Source organism: Tyto alba, unplaced genomic scaffold (genome assembly GCF_018691265.1).
Source record: "Tyto alba isolate M040663 unplaced genomic scaffold, T.alba_DEE_v4.0 Super-Scaffold_48, whole genome shotgun sequence".
Taxonomy (NCBI): Eukaryota; Metazoa; Chordata; class Aves; order Strigiformes; family Tytonidae; genus Tyto; species Tyto alba.
In genome coordinates, this window is record NW_024881324.1 from 7883045 (window position 1) to 7902208 (window position 19164).

The 19164-nt window shown below is 43.2% G+C and overlaps 1 long non-coding RNA gene across 1 annotated transcript; it reads right to left on the minus strand.

Moving 5' to 3' along the window:
• On the minus strand, window positions 1–10423 carry LOC116963174. The gene is made up of 5 exons (XR_004407995.2): window positions 10392–10423; window positions 5415–5593; window positions 3554–3741; window positions 1639–1754; window positions 1–1537 (listed from the first exon to the last, which is right to left on the minus strand). It is a non-coding gene; the product is annotated as an uncharacterized LOC116963174 (long non-coding RNA).
• Between the last annotated feature and the right edge of the window lie 8741 nt (window positions 10424–19164).

The window sequence follows — 19164 nt, forward strand, 5'->3', positions numbered from 1 at the left end:
AATTGTTATTCTGTTTATTTACTTATCATTAAGTGATACAGCATACTCTTCCACATCCTGAAGGTCATTACCACAGTATATTTATTTTGGCTCCTCAGTGATGTCAAACATCCAGTACTGTGCCTTTTACAAACACATACATGAAAAAAATCCACTAATTCATGCTCCTTCAGTGCTGCCAAGAACACAGCAAAGTGTAACCAAGCTGCATATGGTTTGACTGTGCTAAAATGTCTGCACCCTGCCTACACCATGGGTGTAGCTCTACTGGAAGAAATATCCCAACTAGGTTTCAAGGGTTGGATAAAATCCTCCTAGGGGAACTGGAGTGCCTGGTAGAAGAGCTGTCCTCAGCTGGCTCCAGTTTGATCCCTCTATCTCATATCCTGTGCCTTAAATGAGAGTTACATTCATTGTTGTGGTGCACAATTCCGATCCACTTACATGTTTTCCTCCCACAATTACGAAGCAGTAAGGAAAACAATTTGACCAACAGTGCTCTAGTTACAAAATCAACAGATGCATGAGACAAATTCTTGAATTTGGCATTGCAAGATGATACTCTTAAAATAAACATAAAAATATTAGGCACTGCGCAGTTTTGCCTTTGTTTACTAGGGCTGAGAGGATGGACAAAGCGTTGACTCTAATACTGCAAAAATCGGTGACTAGCAGCTCCAAAACAAAAGTCCTGGGCCTGGTCCCCCAATCTCACTTGTGCCAGCAGGATTTTGAACTCCCTTGGATTCTCACTGGTAAATCAAGCTTCACATTGGTGCACAGTGTATCAGGTATCAAAGCCAGGGCCCCGTATCTGAACAGGAATGGAGATGTTCGCTACTAACACGCAATGTTTGAACTATGCAGCATGTAACTAGGGGAATAAACATGAGGTAATAAAGAAAAGGCAAGCCAGTAGTAAGCTGACTAATGTCCCCTTTCAGAGGGGGATTTTTTTGATACATAGTTGAACTCCAAATGTGAACTTCAGAGATAAGATACACTAATACTGTACAAGATTCCTACAGTATCATGATGATATATGTTATGGAGTTGAAAGAGCCTTTCCCATAGTTGGTGCTATTTAAGAAAATGTATTCAGTACTAATTTGAATTTACTGTTTTTAAGAGAAGATCATGCATAAGGGTGAAACGGGAAACATATTTTAAAATGAACTCATGCATCTCTAGCACAGTGACTTGGCCATTGCGCTTGCATCTCTTTAGAAACTCCTCTATCTGATGACATGAAAGTCACTACAAGACAGATTTAATCTGGCTGTTGGGTATTTTTTGAAGAGGCAGAGACTACAGGAAACTTTCCTAACTTGACAGACCTTCTGCGTGGAGTTCAGTGAACTCTCGGGCAGGACTGAAAAGCAAGTGTTGCAGCGAGGGTTTCCTCTCAAATTGGGGCAGTTCTTCCCTACCATGTCCTGGGGCTGCTGCAATTCCAGCAGCACCCCTGCCTGGCTGGACCGAGGGTGAGCATAGTCACAGGTATAAGAAATGTTGCATTTCTTCCCTCGGAGGCCACCTTAAGAAAACAAAAATCAGAACCAATGAGCAAAGTCAGCACTGTTTGCACATGTTCCAAATAGGTCACAAGTGTCTAGTTTAAAAGCTTGTCTCTCTTACTGTTGTGCCTGTTTTAAACAGGTTGAGGAAAAGAAACATTCGGTGATCGTCTGTTTTTGCCAGTTCTGTTATAGGTTAATAAGCACTCTGACAGGTGCTGGTCTTCAGGTTTTCATCTGTAAAAAAAAAAAAAAAAAAAAAAAAAAAGGAAAATTCAGTATGCAAGTCTACTACATCAGTGAAACTGTTGCTGTAAACAGTGACTATAAACTATATAGCACTTCACCTGCAGATCTTTATGTGATTTCAAAAAAGGTTATTACCCCACTCTTACTGCTGGGAAAATGGTGGTGAAGAGGTGCAGTGACTTGGCCAGAAGTCACCCAGCTGGCCAGTGTCAAAACTGTGGATAAATACCAGGACTAATTCTTTATCCCAGAAGCTGCCTCAAAATAAATAATACAGAGAATTGTGCAATGGAGTGTACTCTCGGGAACAGTGGCAGAACTTGAGATGAAAATAGATATAACAAACTGGAATACTGGGAAGTAATTAGATTTAAGACAAGAAAATAACCTTGGAAGTCTATGTGAGATAAAACATCATATAGTCAAGAAACTTTGCTTTGGCAAGACAAAATCTGTATTACCAATACATGCTACATTTTTTAGATTATGTCTCTGTTATGTCTTTATTTTCTTCTTTTCTAAATCATTGAGGGTAGCAACAACGACCACAGCCCTGAAAAGACAATTTCCTGAAATACAGCTTCTGTGTAGCTATATGTTTGCAGACTCCGAATGTACCTGATGGCTTTGACTTGTGCATGCCAGATAATGAGTTCTGAATCTTGTTTCATGAAGTTATTCTATGCTCTCCCCGACAGAGCGTTCAGGTGGAAGTTAACCGCTGCGGCAAGTGCTATGGCAAACAGCCCTCTTGATCTACAGGCGTCTTGGGGCATCCGCAATCCAGCTGGGCATCCCTGGGCCCCTGTTTTGGGGCACTACCCTGTGCAGATGCTCTCCAGCTCTTCGCTCTGCCTGGGCTGCGCGACTGACCACGCAGTCCCAGAACTCATGGTTGATAGACAGATTTCCTGCAAGCTTATGTCACAGCTCTGGTAATTTGAGTACTCTGAACGTCATTCATCTCTTCAGAAAATCAGTGGAAGCAGTCAGTCCTGAAGGAGTCGTCTCCTTCAGCCCTGGGCAGTGGAAGAAATGCCTGGATGGAGATCAAGTAATTAACATCTACTTTCGTTTGTCTATGTAATTTTTTTGTCACTACTTGTCACCATTCTTTTCCGTAAGATTCTCTTGCAAACTTCTCTGAGTTTAGGCTACTGCCTAGATAGTCTCTGATATTCATCCTGTTTCTTCTGTTTTTCTTTTAAACAGCCCACAGGACTTTATCTACTTGTCTCTTCAGGCCAGTCATACCTTTAAAGTAACCTCATCAGGTGATCGACATCCCTCAGCATAGAATATGTTGCTTAGCTACCTCCAAGCTGAAGGTCGGGCTTAAAAACTACTTTCCCCTGGGTTGCAGCCACCTACCTTTTGGGCTCTGTGTGAACAGATCATTAAGACTTAATAACACCTAGATTTAATAACCCTTCACAAGGAGCCCTTGGAAACACAGCCCAGCAGGAGGTTGTACGCCAAGAGCAGAGTCGCTCAGAGCAGAGTTTACGTCACGCGCACACCAGTGTGAAGGTGTGAATATTGAACGGGCTGGGGTGGATTCCTCAAAATCCTTGCACGTGTTTTCCCAGGGCGTGGGGCCAGCTCCCCCACTGACCCTTCCCCACAGCAGCATCCTCGTGGAGCGCAAGTCCTTAAATCTGCCAGGGCTGCCCTGCCCAGTGCTGCAGCCGGGAGACCAGCCCCTCTCAGAGGCGGCGGGACAGCCCCGCAGTGAACCCACGGGGCCGCGAGGGTGCCCGGCTGGAAGAAGGCTGGTTGCTGCCCACCTCTCGCCGGGGCAGCGGGTCTCTCCCTTGTGGGAGTGCCAGGGATCCCGCTCCAGTGCGCACATTCCCCGGGATGCCAGATGAATTATGGATGAGTCAGCCAGAATTTTTCCACGCGCTTCCGCTGCTGCACGGCGCTCCTCGCCAACTGAGCTGTGGTTTTCAACCGCTGTCTGGGCCTAATGGTTCTACCATTGGAAAAAAAAAAAAAAAAAAAAAATTAGTCTCAGTTTTCTGACAGAGTACTCCATGGCAAGGCACGGGGAATCCCAATGCTTGTGCAGTGTCAGGCCCCCGCGTCCACAAGGTTTCTCTGAATAGCCTAGCATGTGTTAGAAATCATTTGGTCCTTTCTGCCTGCTTTGCTCCTCCGTCCCTCCCACTAGCTGAGTGTATCGACAGAGTCAATTAGAAAAGACAGCAGCAATGCCAAAACTGATTTGAATTTCAACCAGGATCTGCTAACAACTAGAGCTATGTGCAGGGAGCTGAGGGCAGGCAGTTACCCAAGGACCTAGTGACTGTCCGTATATGCTACAAGTCTTTTTTTTATTATTATTATTATTATTATTTCAGTCCTTAGCTAGATTCAGATTAACTTCTGTTTAGCAAATGTTGATTTCTTTTGTGCTGCTTTGAGTACAAGAAATGTGTGTGGTCTTAATTTGTGATGATCATGGAAAAGAAACAGTCCAGTTCTCAAAACATTTGCTATGAGACAAAGCACAAAATCCTTCTACAACAGCATTTGATGAGTCCTCTCAGAAAGACTGTAGCTTCTGTAAATGCTTGCAGTGATGAAGCAGCACTGATGTCAAACTATACAGCACAGGAGACAGCATTAATTCAAGCCTTATTATAAATTTCTATTATCTGCATTCAAGTTGCATGTAGAACTAACTCCCAATCAAGTCAGGCTTCAGCTGTGCCAAACACTGCACCCATAGAAATGACAGTTTGCGCATTAAAGCACTTGGCATCTAAATAGACAACACGAAATAAACTGGTGTGAAGTCAAAGAAATGAAAGAAAGATCCTTACCAGCTCTTTACCTAGACCCAATCAGTAGGCTACTTGGCTGCATTCAAAGAAGACCGAACTCTATGTTTATCTTCAGACATCCTGAAAACTCCTTGATTTTAATGGGAGAGAACCATAGGAGCATTTTTCCCCGAATCCAGCCCCAAGGAGGAATTTGAAGATGAATGACATACTGTGTTATAGGCTAACATGACAGAGACAGCACAGGAAAGAATGTAGGACAACCATGCTTTTGGGAAGACCATAACCTGCATCTCCTGGAACTGCCCATAGCAGCAGGAGAGTCCTTGATCTGCACAGTCCTCCCTTAAGAGCTATTCAAATGCTGATGTCCCAGCCAGCCCTTTCGGGTTCTCCAAATTTGGCCCTATTTACATAGCATATCATCTCAATTATTCACACACGCATGTCACGGCACCTTTGCCATAGTAATTAAAAGGGCTCCTGTGGCCGTTAAGCCAGAATGTGATCCAAAGACAATACTGTGATGAAATTAATGGATCTTTACCCTGAACTGCTCTATACACTTTATTTCTAGCTTTCACCTCCTGCCACGGGATGTGGCTACATCTTTGTCTGTAGGATGACAGAGCCCCTTGCAGTTAAGAACCTGCACAGCCTACTGTTCATCAGCAGGTTCCCTCTCGGTCTTCTTTTCAATAAACTAAAGAGACTGATTGTAAGCCTCTCACCATAAATCAGCTTTGCTTAGATATCATGTAACTCTTATTGCTCCTTTGTGAAACCTAAATTATCAACATCATTTTTCTCAAGCGTGGGCACCAGAACAAGACACACTATAATGTTACTGTAACATCACCTCTTTACTCCTACGGAAGGTATTCGACATCCAGGGATCACATCAGCCTCCTCAGTCACTGCATTGTTCTGGCGGCTCCTGGGCTGCGGGTTGCCCACGTGATGAGGTTTGTCGCTAATTCTTGGAATCCTGTGATTCATTCAAAGCTGTCTGTGCTGCTGCAGCGAGCGTGGGCCCTCCTACAAGCCAGAGGGTAGAAGTCACTTTAAGTCACCTCCCGTTTTTTGCCTCTTGACCACATCAGCATAGCACCCGCCGAGGTGGCCACAGGCAGTGGGGCGTGCAGCAATTCCTCTGCAGACCGCTATGTAAACATTCCTGTCATCCTACCAATAAAAAAAAAAAAAAAAAAAAAAAAACAACAACAACAAAAAACCCCACAAACATGTTTAATCATGTACAATTAGTCACCGTTCAAATATCTATATTGGTCTGAAATACATCCACTTGGCCATGCTGGAAAGGCCCCGTAGCCCAAAGTTTCCTGTGGGACACAGTGATAGCATAACTTCCTTGAAGAGGAGGAGGCTCCTTTCTTTAGAGATATGTGTGTATCTCTAAGTAAACAGAACTAAAAGGTGGTAATTAAAGAACAGTTGTTGATTTTCCTTTCAAAATGAACATACAGTGCTATGTTTAGAAACCTATGTAACAACACAAGGTTTCTATACGCGCATTTGTTTATCCAGAAGATTTTATTGTACTATTTAAAGTTCAGACAAAAACAAATCAAAGGATTACAGAAGTAGTTGTGTTGTGTATTACAGGTATTATACTACTATGATGTAAGCCAACACAACAGAATTTGTGTTTGACAAATTCTTTAGTTTGACAAATCAGTTTTTAATTACCAGATTTGAAGACAAAATAGTTGTTCTCATTTCTCAAATGTTCTATCAGGGTTTCTATATTAGATATATGTTGGATCTAAGTAAAATGATTATGTTCATGCAGGATAGAAATACATTGAAAAAGACTGAAGTGTGCAATGCTGCCCTGCTTTTAACTTTTCTTGTCTGAGATTACAGGGCCAGGATCCACAAAATTAAAAAAGTAACAGTTAAAAGACAGTAGGTTGGCTGTTTAGCTCTGGGAACTGGTTGCTGAGATTTGGATTTAGCTCTGTGCCAACAGATAAAGCATGAAAGAAAAGAAAAAAGGAAGACACAGAGACACACACACAAAAATATATCAATGTAAGGTCACTGCAAACCAGAGTAGAGTGCCAGAAGTTTTCTGAGGAAACTTTTTTCAAAAGATAAAAAACCCCTCACTTCATTTACACCAATAAATGGGAACACAAAATATGGCATAGCTTACATAATTGCATTTTAATAATAGTGCTGGAAACTGAATCATATGTTAGTCTCAATACAAAATAGGCATAAATTCATCTCAATTCAGTACCTGCTTATCCCAGTCTTGTGGTTTTGGTACTGAAGCCAATATAATCAGGAAAAAAGTAACACATGCTCGGGGTCAATGTGTAGGTGCTTCATCATGCCTAACTGTGACAATTTGGGGGCTGTGACTGTGTGTCATTTTTGTATTCTGATTTAAGGTAAGAAATTGCTGAATTACTGAATTCCTCAGTGGATGCAAAGCTGAACTGTCAGGCCCGAGTCGCACACTTTCCAGAGGTGACAACACGGAGAGTTACTAAAACTCAATTGCTCCCATTCAAAATGGGAGCATCTGTGGAAAGTCAGATAGCTGAAGGCTGAATCAGTCCTGCCTGACGCCCAGGAGTGAGGAATGGGAGCATTTGCTCAGATGTGGAGCACGGACCAGCACTGAGCGTGTATTCTGCAGTGCTGTGGGGTATGGTGTGACGGTGCCGCCAAGCCTCTCTAACAGCTCTCTGACACCAAAGGAGGCAGTCCTGCCTCCCCCAGGCTGTGCTCGTGTGATCCTGTGGTGGGATGGCTCACCCAGCTCATCCAACAAAAATACTGCTCACTTTCTTTGGCAGAGGTAGTCTTCTACTTGCTTAGGTCCCTTGAAATCCTTGCTGCGAGACAAGATGAGCTCCAGCACCACAGGGAGGGAAGCTGCTGGGGTGCACGGCTAGGGAGGAGGTGGAGTGGGTTTGCCCCTTTTTGGCAGTGAGTAATTATTGGATCAGATGAGATGATCCATCTAATCTCACTGTGGGCCTGACAGGCTGGGGGTGCGCTCAGGCACAGAAAGCTTGAGCAGGGGAACAGAAAAGACAATCCTCCTTTCAGATCCAACTCACAACTAAAGAAGTTTCCTAAGACTTGGAGGAGAGCAGAAGACTCAGGCAAGGAAAAACACATAGATGCTGATTATTTTGCACAGATCTGTATATGCCTTGAGCTGCCCCAGCAGGCACAATCAGTGCTAGCACTCCTCAAAGGCACGTGCCCAACTGCTTCCACAACCATGCGTCCACGAAGAGATGCTCTGTAGTCCGTAACTCAGTGTTACTTTATAGGAAGGGAGGGACCAAACCTGTGCTGGAGCTAATGGGGAGAGTGGGGTAAAGGGAGGAGCAGTTATGTTCTGTGAGATTATGGGAGCGAAGCTGTAAAAGATCTCATTTCCACAGAGGGGTAACAGGGTTTCTGTGCAAGAAACCAGGGATAGAGCCAGCTCTGTGAGCTGCTCGGATTAAACACAGTGGGAAAACACGTGGACCCAGTACAGCAGGAGCTAACCATCACCAGCCAGGAGCAGGACTGTGTGATAACTGCAGGGCCTAGCTCCGACTCTTTTTCATCATAATTTTTCCTTGGTGAAATATTCAGAGCTCTTTTGGTTCAGCCTACATCTGTATTTCCTGACTGAAATGAAATATGACACACACACCCCCGGCCTCCCCATCAGCAGTGCCTCATTTACTTTAGAGGGAAAAATGATTTGCAGTCAACTGACCCTATTTTTCCCATAACGAAATCATTTATTAGTATGCTAGACTTTGCCTGCTGAGCTAACCCATATTAATAAAGCAAAATGCAAATGATGTGCTTGTCTCTGCTGACCCTGACTTTGAAAACTGGTTTTTCTTTCCCTGCTTCTCATCTTTGACAAAAGAGACGCAGGCGTAAGCTTAGAAGTCAGCAGGTACATCTGCCTGTCTGTCAGGTGACCCGAATCCCACTTTTCATTACACAGACTTTCAGTACAGTGGGAACTGAGAATTGGTGATGCTGTAGGAAACAATAGATGATGCCAGTTAGGCTAATTTGATAGTTCCATATTCCTCTAACTAAATCTTTCCATCTTTTCCCTTAACTCCCTCTTTATGGTTGAGTCTTCCTTTCTATCTTGCTGGTTTGTCTGAAAACCAGTTTTGATACTAGAGGATGTACGTCCATCCACTGGGTTTCAAATAGTGGAAGGAAAAGTCTCTGAAAACACTTTCTCCACCCGTGCTGGCAAGCCTTCTCCTATGACTTCTTTTTACAGTGCACGACTGCATAGACCAGTTCCTAAACATATTAAGACTCACACCACTTCTCTTTCATATGCATTTAACACTTCTCTCTCTCTCTCTTGTTCCCTCTCTGTCCTTCAGAGCCTCCACTAACTTTCCTGTAGCGTGCACACTGTTATTCGCAATATTCACATTTCCTCATTTCCTTGGCTCATCTCGCATCAAGACCAATACCACAGATCATGTACAGAAAGTACTTCCAAGCCTCTTTTCCCCTCTGTCTTGTATTTCTGACATTCTGCTATCTGCTCTCATGGCACTACTGAAATTGCTCTCGTGACTTCTGTTTCCTTAAATGATGTTGTCTTTATTTATATCTTCACTGATCCCTGTCTCTTACTTTTGTCATCTCTCTGCCAACTTTATCTTTCCTCTCAACACTTTCTCTCCTTGGCTTTCACAACTCCATCTTCACTTCTCCCTTTTGACAGATGAGGCTTCCTTTTCCACTCCCATTCGCCATGGAAATCTCAGCAGGCTCTCTCTTCTGCCTCTCCCTGTGGATCAGTACCCAGTCACGTTGGCAGCATTCTGCACCAGTGACGTGCGCATTTATCTTGGTCTTTTCATCCATCCAGTCCTACATTTTAGCCACTATGCCTTCTTGGGGAAATGTCTTTGCAATTCAGCTTCCACATGAAATTCTGAGGAGCCTCCTCAAGTGCTACTCCATTCCCTCTACTCTGATTATAAGCATTGTCCTTCCTTTTGTCCTACACTGTTGCTTGGACTAATCAAGGCCAGTCCCACCCCAAGGCAGCTGGATCATGTTTTCTCTCAAAGTCACAACACTTGTATGTTCCCTCCCTTTTCATCTCCCCTGTGGGAGAAATCTGTAGTTGCCCCTTCCCCCCATTACAAACCAAAAATCAACACAATTATTCCTGCCCATTCTCACCTGTTTAAATCCCTCCCCCCCCCCCCCCACCCCGAGTCCCTCTTTTCACATCATTCAACTTTTAATTTTCTTCCTCCTTCACTGTCACACACTCTTCTGATCACTTTTACTTCTTATCATGCCATAGGTTTCTTCTGCTTTATTAGTGGTGCAAACATTAATCCTTGTGAAATTTGCTGACACTCCTTGTTTCCTGCTTCTTTTCATCCTGCCTGAATAGCTATAATACAAGTCATAAAACTTGGGCAAGCTATCTTCCCCCTCCACCCTTCCCCTTTTAGGTAAATGAAGAAACTAGCTAGGAAAGTAGAGTTAACCCCTAATTTAGCAGCCTACAAGAAAGAAAAAGTGCCCAACAGCAATTAAAGAAAAATTTGATAAAACTGAAAAAAATTTTTGGGTTGTTCTTCTTCCCCACTAAGGTATTAAAGAGTACGACGAACAAATGAGCAGAAGTTGATGAAAGCCAAGCAATCACGAATATAGGAAAAAAAAAAATCTATTAACTGCCCAGAGTGCACTGAAACAAATATTAAAATATTTTTAAGGACAATATGTGGGATAGAAATTGTGGCTGCACTGCACTGAGAAAGGAAGAAAATGAATGAGATGGACTTACCAGGCTAACAGCTTTTTTTGCCCAGTCCAGCAATTCCATAGTCTGTTTGAATTTCTGCCTAGTGCTTTCTAATTTAGGGCTTCATCCTCTGAACAGTGCTGTTTTATGTAGCCCTGTTAATGCCAATCTAAACAAAGTAATTTTGCAAGTTTGGAGCCCTGGAGCCTGATACTCTGTAGATGTAGTTCTGCCACCTCTCCTAGAAGCCATATGAATGCTCATATTTGTGGAGAACATCCAGTCCCACAAAAACTCTAGTGACACTTCTGCCTAATACTCAAAGCGATGAGTAAGGCTGAATACAAGTTTGGAGACACTTGAAGATGAGTCTTCTCTCCTTCCAATTTTTAAATCACTATCACCTCTGAATTCTGAGCGGAACAAGTGAGCTGTAAAATGTATCAATACAGAACATATCTGCGGTCAAACACCACCTTGGGCACTGCGCTTTGTGCTGCGGAGTGCACGGCCTGAGCGATGGACATGACAGACAGGAGACAATAAAACAAACCTGCACAAGGAAAGGGGTGCAGCAGAGAAGGCTGGAGTTACAGAAATATAATTATGTAGCTACTCAGTTTAGTCACGCATGGAGCTAGATAGGTTGCTTTATGAGTAAACATGCTTACTTGTCAAATGACTAATCAGCCCATTATAAACAAGAGCTTCTCTCATGTACGGGGAGTAACAAGACACCTGAAACAAAAGTTATGCATGTGAAGGTTTTTGTAAAACTGGCCAGCAAATTTTCTCTTACTTAAGGAATTCTTCTCATCCTATTTTTACACAGACAGCTAGGTATTGCTGCAACTACATCAATATAATTAAACCACCACGAATTCCCTATTAGGGAGGCTGATAAGTTATATGTAAGGGACTTAGACCAGCCTATTCCCATTGTATGTCGTATCACCGTAACAGGATATATAATATACACATTTTTATAGATATGAAACGCTCCACTTGGTGCTCGAAGATAAAACAGGGAAATCAAACACCGCCTCAGCCGAGGCTGATAGCATTGCAATGCCTGCGGGGAGGAGAAAGCCACTCTCCCTGGAAAAGGGGGCTCCTGGCAGCGCAGAGAGGTTCCCCTGGACCAGGGGGCTCTGGGGGGGCCCAGCTGTGGGCAGGGAAGCCCCAGCCTGGAGAAAATGGGGTGGGAGGCAGGCAGGGTGGCTGTCCCTGCTGTCAGCCACTTCCCAGGCCAGACCCCGGGGGGAAAAGTGATCTCGCCAAACACCAGCGGCGAAGTTAAAAAGTTAAAAAGGTGTGCGGAGGGCAGAAGGGAGGTCTGGGGAGGCTTGGCTGGAGAACAGCGGCGGGTGGCATAAAGGAGGCTAAAAGGAGAAGTTCCCTGGGACTCTCTCGGATAGCTGTGAGGGGGGTGGGGGGGGCAGGGGACTGGGGCACTCTCTGGGAGCTGTACACCTAATTTGGTCTTTGAAAATAAATCCCAGCCTCCCCCTCCCCGTGACACAGGCCAAGACAATGTGACTCAGCCTCTCTCTACAGGAGCAGATTTCAAAGCAAAACATAATCTCATTAGCACAATAACCTAGGTTACTCATCCACAATTTCTGCAGGCTCCTTCCAGATCTACTTCTCTCTCCAGTGTGCCATTTATTTAGTCCCAGAATGCTTTACTCTAAATTAGGACTGCTGTCAGCTATTCAAGAGACTTCATCTCCCCAGAGTTTGCATTCCTGGATTAAAAATTGCTGCAAGGCAGCCTTTCTCCCCTTGTGAGCAAGGGGAAAGGTTTCAGCTTGTGCCATTCAAAAAACACTTTCTGATTTCTCACTAGGCACGTGCCATGACAGAAAAACGTAGTTATTTGAACCGCATAGGGAAGGGCTGGGAAGGACTCTGAAGCATTGTGCTACACTCAGGCATATGTATTACTTGCTTAAATGAACATATATCAAAAGCAAGTGATTTCAAGCAGTTAAATATGAACTCTGGACAAGGCCTCTGAAGCCCGCTCTATTTTTTCCACCTCGATAATTTCTAATAACAATTCCAGCACAACTGTGAGTATCAGCAAGTTTAAAAAAAAAAAAAAATAGAGAAAGGATTACTTACAAATGATGAGGCAGGAGACAAAGTAAACCAGTTTGACTAGGTGCGACTGAGCAAACATCGACAGACTATAGCACGTTACTGCACAAACTGTGCGAGACAAATCCCATCCCCTTCACCACCGCACTGGGCAAAGTGTTGCTTTTAGCAGGATCCCCTTGACTCAGCCTAGGACTCACACAGCCACATTACTGGGATGCAGGCCTTGACAGTGGGTGTATTTTGGCCTTTTAACGACACATTTGAGGTGTTTGTTTTGAAAGTAGATCTGAGCTGCTGGACTGTAAGTGTACCAATGCATTACGTTTGACTCAGTGTAAAATTTCTTAGCAGTTAAGCTGATGACTGGAGCTCAGTCATTAGCTTTATTTTAGCCTCAGAACACATAAAAGCAACATGAACAAAATCAGAAAGTCTTAAAATTAGGCTCCTGTGTTCCTCCACTGGACACACCCAATTAAATTAAGCCAACAATGTACCAGGAACAAAACCACTATTTTTCATCTCCTTTTTTGTCCGAGATATCTTGGAGTACTAATCCATATCATGTACAAAGAGCTTGTAAAAACTTCCTTCTAAAATTATAACATCAGAAGAAATTAGGTCAGCTACTAAAGAGTAGGTTGTCTATAATCAAGTTATAGCACCCCTGGGACACAAAAGGTAGTGCTTTTTGCATTTGCATTTCGTCAACTCACACAGCTTATTGCTGTGGGAGGAATTCAAGGCAAATAACACTAAGATAGGATTTGCCAAAATGTTGGAAAACTGATCATTAATCGCATTTGCTAAGACTGTGATTAGGGCAATTGCTCTGTATTTCTTTCCACAAACCCGTTGTCCATGGAGGGATAAGGAAGGACTATCCCCTATCCCCACAAAGTGTAGCACAGCTTAGTTGGCTCTTTGCCCTTTTTTTTTTTTTTTCCTTCCCCCTGAAGCGTCAAATACTTGCCCCTAAAAGGCACAGTACTAATAGCTGGATATGGAGTAGCCCAGTGGTAGGGTCTAATAAAGCAATATCCGTTTCACTGTAATTTTATCTTTTTCTTTCTAAGTTACTAGCTATTCTTTGGAGTGAATTTTCAAAGTAGCTAGCAGTGGGAACATTCAGCTGGGCTTTGGATGGACTTCCATAAAAGCTGAGCTGCTGAAATGTTACCTAGTATTTGAAAACACTTTTCTTCAGTGGGGCTAGCAGCAACAATAGCATGCAAGGTCTCATGTTGTGTCAGTGGCTGTGTCATGTACCATTACTGGCCCCCCCAGTTTGGCTCTAGCTTCCTTTTTTTTATTACACAACTGCATAAAAAGATTCTTGTCTGAATCTGAAGCAATATTTGAAAACTCTGTTTTAATTACTAGCACATGCATTTCTGACACACATCCCTGTGGAATCTCGGCATTGCTACTTTAATTTAGAAGCACTGGTATCATTATAATGAGCATAATGCAGACCTTATACTACGTAAGACAGATAGAAGAGCACAGATCCTGTTCTCTTTCCCTGCAGATTAAAAACTCCCTTGGATACTTTAGCATTCTTTTGAACACTGGCTGTAAAAGTTTTCTTGTGGTGGTGTTTTTTTTTGTTGAGTTGTTTTTTATGTTTTTTGTTTTTTTTCCATGCTTATTATTTCAACAAGTACATATAAAATGTGCTCAGTTTACAAGAAAACAAAAAAATCCTGTTCTTCCTGTCAGTGCTACAGGCTCATCCTATGTTTCAGAAATCCACTGGATTCTTTCCCTCTCAGATCATCAGCTACAAGGGTTCCGTAGGATAAATTTATGCCTTGTTTACATTGCACAACAATACTGTCTTCAGGTTCTGCTCCATGGCATTGCATCCAGATCATTTGCTCTCTCTCTGTTATGTTGTTTCTGAAGAGCCAAGAGGATTAAAATGCAGCAAACATTTGATGTTGTTATTAAACCCAGTTCATCTGACTAAGTAAACAAAGTAATAAATCTATTAAGAAATAAGATGCAACTTTTACAGTTACTCTCCAGGAGAGACCCATGCCTTCAGGAGGAAAGAGAAATTGAGGAGTTTTATGCCGGAGGCATTCCTGAGAAAGGTAAGGAGGTATGCAAATAGAAATCTAATCTGGTTCTGACGTATGTGCCCGGGCAGAAAGCTATTGTTAGACAAACACGTTGTTCCTGAGCAGCAGAACTACCGAAGCCCGATTTCCTACGGAATTGTGTCCTTTGTCCCACATCTTTCTCCTTCACCACAATAATCCTAGCTCTCCTCATGCCTCTGATGACACTGTCACTACCAAGAGACAACAGATTCTGGGACTAGTCTGGAGCTATAAAAATACTCACTGTCGGCACGTGTGTGCTGACTGGCCAGCTGGCTGGCAAGCAACATATAATGGCTGAGATCCTCTTGCCTTTTCTTCAGTCAAGGCAGTAACCTGACCCTCTGTCCCTCAGCCTGCTGCCAGATTTCATGAAAAGTTTTTTTTAAGATAATTATATCTAACATTATCACTCTTTGTCAAAATCCGATTTGCCAGAGGGTTACAAAAATTATTAGGTACAGGACAAACACGGATTGCGTAAGCTTTGTTTCCACAGGAAACTAGATTCAGAAGTTCAGCTACTTTTCTCTTCTTAAAAAACAAACAAAAAACCCCAACAGGGCTAATTAGGAAGTTTTCCCATAGTCATTTTCAGCTGCAATAGCTTGTGTAAGAAATGGTGACTGAACTGCTATCTCACTCTAAAGGTTAACGTCTGATTTATTTTTTTAATAAAGAAATGTGCGAAAGCTTCTATTGATGCTGCTAACACCGAGACCTTTTATATAGCGAAATCTTTCCAGTCTACTGCACAGTCATTATTGCCCCTTTCCAAAGGAAAACATGCTGCCTCCTCTGCGGTCTGCTCGCTGCACACCTCTCCGTTCCCAGCTTTGAGAACTCCATCGGACTGCATCTGCACACTGCCTGGACTTTAGACTACATTGAGCAATAAACATCATCTGCTCCAAGTGCTCCCTCTGGCATATTTGCTTGAATCATGACCTTATGTTTTGGTTTTGTTGTTTATTCCAGTTTCTTCAATACGTGCTCCCACTGCTGCTTTACCAAGCTGCCAATTAAGAACCTTCTTTAAAGGGCCTTATCTATTTCTCCCCAGAAAATCCAAACGAAGTAAATAACTGAGGACGGGCAAGCTGAAAGCTTGCACCTCCCGAATCACTTAATTTCCCCTCCCCACTACACCTTAACATCTCGGTTACGGCAGCCCTTCTGCTGGCTGAGGAGGGCAGGGTAACAGCCGACGCGTGTCACTTCGCTGAAGGCGAAACACGGTGTTGCCAGCAGCGTGGGGCCACAGAACAAAGCATGAGAAAACAGAGGCTTGCAGTGCAGCGTGGCAACATCTGTGGACTGGATGATGACCCGCAGTTGGAGTCGCTGAACGGAAGAGGAGCACTGCGTACTTGTGCCATTAAGATACCAGGAAAGGCTTCTATTTTATCTGTTTCCCCTCAAAATGGCTGCAACTTCCTATCAGTCTCAGTTGGGCTGAGGCCAGCTGTTGAAATAGTGCTCCACATCTCCAGCGAGAGGACTTGCAGGACCAGGATGGTGAGGAGCAGCAGAGGTACCCCTGGGAGGTGCCCAGACTGAAGGGGAGCAAGGTGCTAAGGCTGTGGTGAAAGGAGCTGGGCTTTTGCAAGGTGGGGCTGAGGAGGGAAGGGACGGTATGGATCGTAGAGGGAGGTCGAGAAGAGTGTAGAGCAACCAGATCGCTCATGGGCCTAGGATTTTGGCGCTCTAAGAAATGGCTTTCATAGCTGTGTGAGAAACTCCTTTGCTCATACCAGGACTGTGTGTGCACAGACGTAACTGTGTGCATAAACGCTAGGGCTGGGCACAGCGAACGTAACACCGGGCAGGTGAGTCCTTCCTCGCCCTCCCTGAATGTATACACGTGCCCACCCCTCTTCACCTTCGGACTTCTGGGAGCAGGACAGAAGATCCATCAAGGTGTAGTGAGTTAAAGAGAGCACTCAGGCTAGAGACTCTTCCTGGGATTGTTCATCTGCCGAGGATCTAGCAGGAAGGGAGGATAATTGAAGTGCAAATTATCTTTAGCTATAATTAGATGTTCACATATATTAAAAATATCTTTAAAGACACTTAAAAGATGATTTTGAGATGAAAATAAGGCTTAGTGCACTTCAGAATCTAGATATTTCCCATTTCAAACTCATGCTATATTGAGGGGAGTAGCTTATTAGTGCTGTCTTGAGTTTTACAGTAAATTATCTCAGATGCTTTGGCAGAATATTAGAAGACTAAGAAAACCCCCAAACCTTTACAAATCCCATTTTTCCTACTCACTGAACACTAGGGCATAACACGTGTTTTTTGATCTACTGAAATTACTGTAAAAAAATGCTGACATAGTCCTGACACTTGAACCAATGGATATAATGTTGTAGCTACACTTCTGGTAAAAGTTTCCAGCTAGCCAAAAAATAAAAAGCATTTCCCTCCAGTGTTTATATAAACATGCAGAGGTAAGTGCCCTATGGAGCCCTGTCTTTGCAAACATAAATACCACACAGCATATGACCATGTTGGTTCATGCTAGTCCTCCAACCAGATTTCTTCTTGCTACTTCTACTGGACCACTATTCCAAATTCTCAACTGTCTGGTGGTCAGGAACATCTTTATAATTTCCATCCTAAATACACTTATGGCAAGTTTGTGTCCTTCACTTTAAATAATTCTTTCCTTTTTGTTGTGTTTGCTACTAACGCTGTACTCTTGAGAGAATGCCCGGAGTCAGCTTAGCTTCAGTTTTCATTTGTTAGGCTAAATAAATCATGTCTCTGAACATCCTAGTAGCCCTTCTCCAGAACACTTAGTTTGAATTGGTCTTTCTTGAATACCAGTGATCAGAACTCCTTTTGTCTTGCCATCATGAGGTTACTTCTTAACAGCATTATCTTTGTATCTTCTTCAGGTTAGATTATGTGGAACCTGAGGTCAACATCTACTGCGATTGACGGCTTTTCTTTTGCCTACAGTCTGTTATATGGTTATTACCATAGAAAAGTGACAAATTAGTCTGGCACAATATACCTTCAGTAAAACAATACCTCTTTTCATGCAATTTTCCTTTTACTTTTCCAAATATTCTTTCCTTTATATTATTTTAAAAGCACCCCCCGCACTACTGGAGATAGCAATGGACGATAAATTAAATTGGATGTATTAGGGAGAGAGCTCAGAGAATCATAATTGTCATACATATCAAATGTGGCTTCGGAAGTCTGACTAGTTGATTGACATTGATCACATAGCAAAAAGAATGAAATCAAGATTCTGGCAACAGCCTCTATCAGTCCACTGCATCAGTGAAAGAAACAGTCTGTGTAGTACCCAGCTGTACTTAGCCGTGTTTATCAATCTCCGTCACAAATGCTAGTTACATATTTGATGAGCAGTTTCATCGATCTGAGCTCTATGGTAGCAGAGACCACAAATAAAAAAAAAAAGCAACCCGCATACAGGTCTCTCGGGACAAGGTTTAAATAGGGTGAATCTATTATGCTGGCTAGCTAGGGACTCATTACTGAATTCACCATTCTTTGTCTTTGGAAAGGCTAGAATCCATTCCGGGAGAAAAGCCCTTCAGCCCTTGGGATCCCAGCAAAAGATTAGAGTCTCTCTTTATCATTCAACAGTCCTATTTCATCCCCACTGCAGAAAAGGTTATGCCAAAGGCCATTGTTTCCTATCCTCAGGCAGGCTGGGATCTCTTCTGAGAGGACAGAATTTTCAAGTGCTTGCAGCCCTGCTAGGAAGTGCTGTGAAAAATAGGCAGGAACTACCTCTCTGCTCTTAAAAGCTGGATTTCCCTGTACAATTATCCCAGTAGGAGTTGGAATGTGGAGGACTCATCTGACTGTGGGACAGAGCGAGGCACAAAGGCTGGTGTGCTCCCCCCTCCCCCAGCCCTACGTGGAGCAGAAAGCAAGGCAGCTCCCTTCTCCAGCAGCACAGTTATCTTTCCCAGCAACAGAATCGCTGTACTCTGTGTGCGATGATTTGACGCTGACATAACGCTTCCATATCATCTCTGAACATGGGAACTTCGGCACAGACCCGTTAAACCATCCTTGCCTACATAGCTGCTGTCCAAAATTGCCTTGTAACTTAGCAACTAACTTGCTACCTGCTATCACTCATAGGCCTCCTTTAACATTACCATTTCTTGAGTTTCTCCCTTCCATTATGCATATGGATTTCAAATATTTTCCCCCTCGTTTCCAGCGCTTCAAGAAGCAACTCACTTTTCCGGGTTTTGGCCTTTTATGGCTCTCTACTGTAATCCTAAAGGTCTCCTGAATATCACTATGGCGGCTCATTCTGACTTACACCTACCACATCACCTATTCCACCTGTTCCTTCAGTAAGGGTAATTAGCAAGGAACAATCACCCCTTTGGTAGTTTGCAAACAGGACTCAAACACAGTAAGTTACAGCAACATAGATCAAAGATCTAAAAAACAACCAACCCCCACCACACGCGTTTGAGTTACAATTTTCACACCAAGCCTAATGCAACTTATATAAGACTTTGAAGACTTGCAATAAAGCGTTTCATTTCAGGAAAAGAAAAAAAGCACACGAAGTAAACCTCCATCTTCTGGAT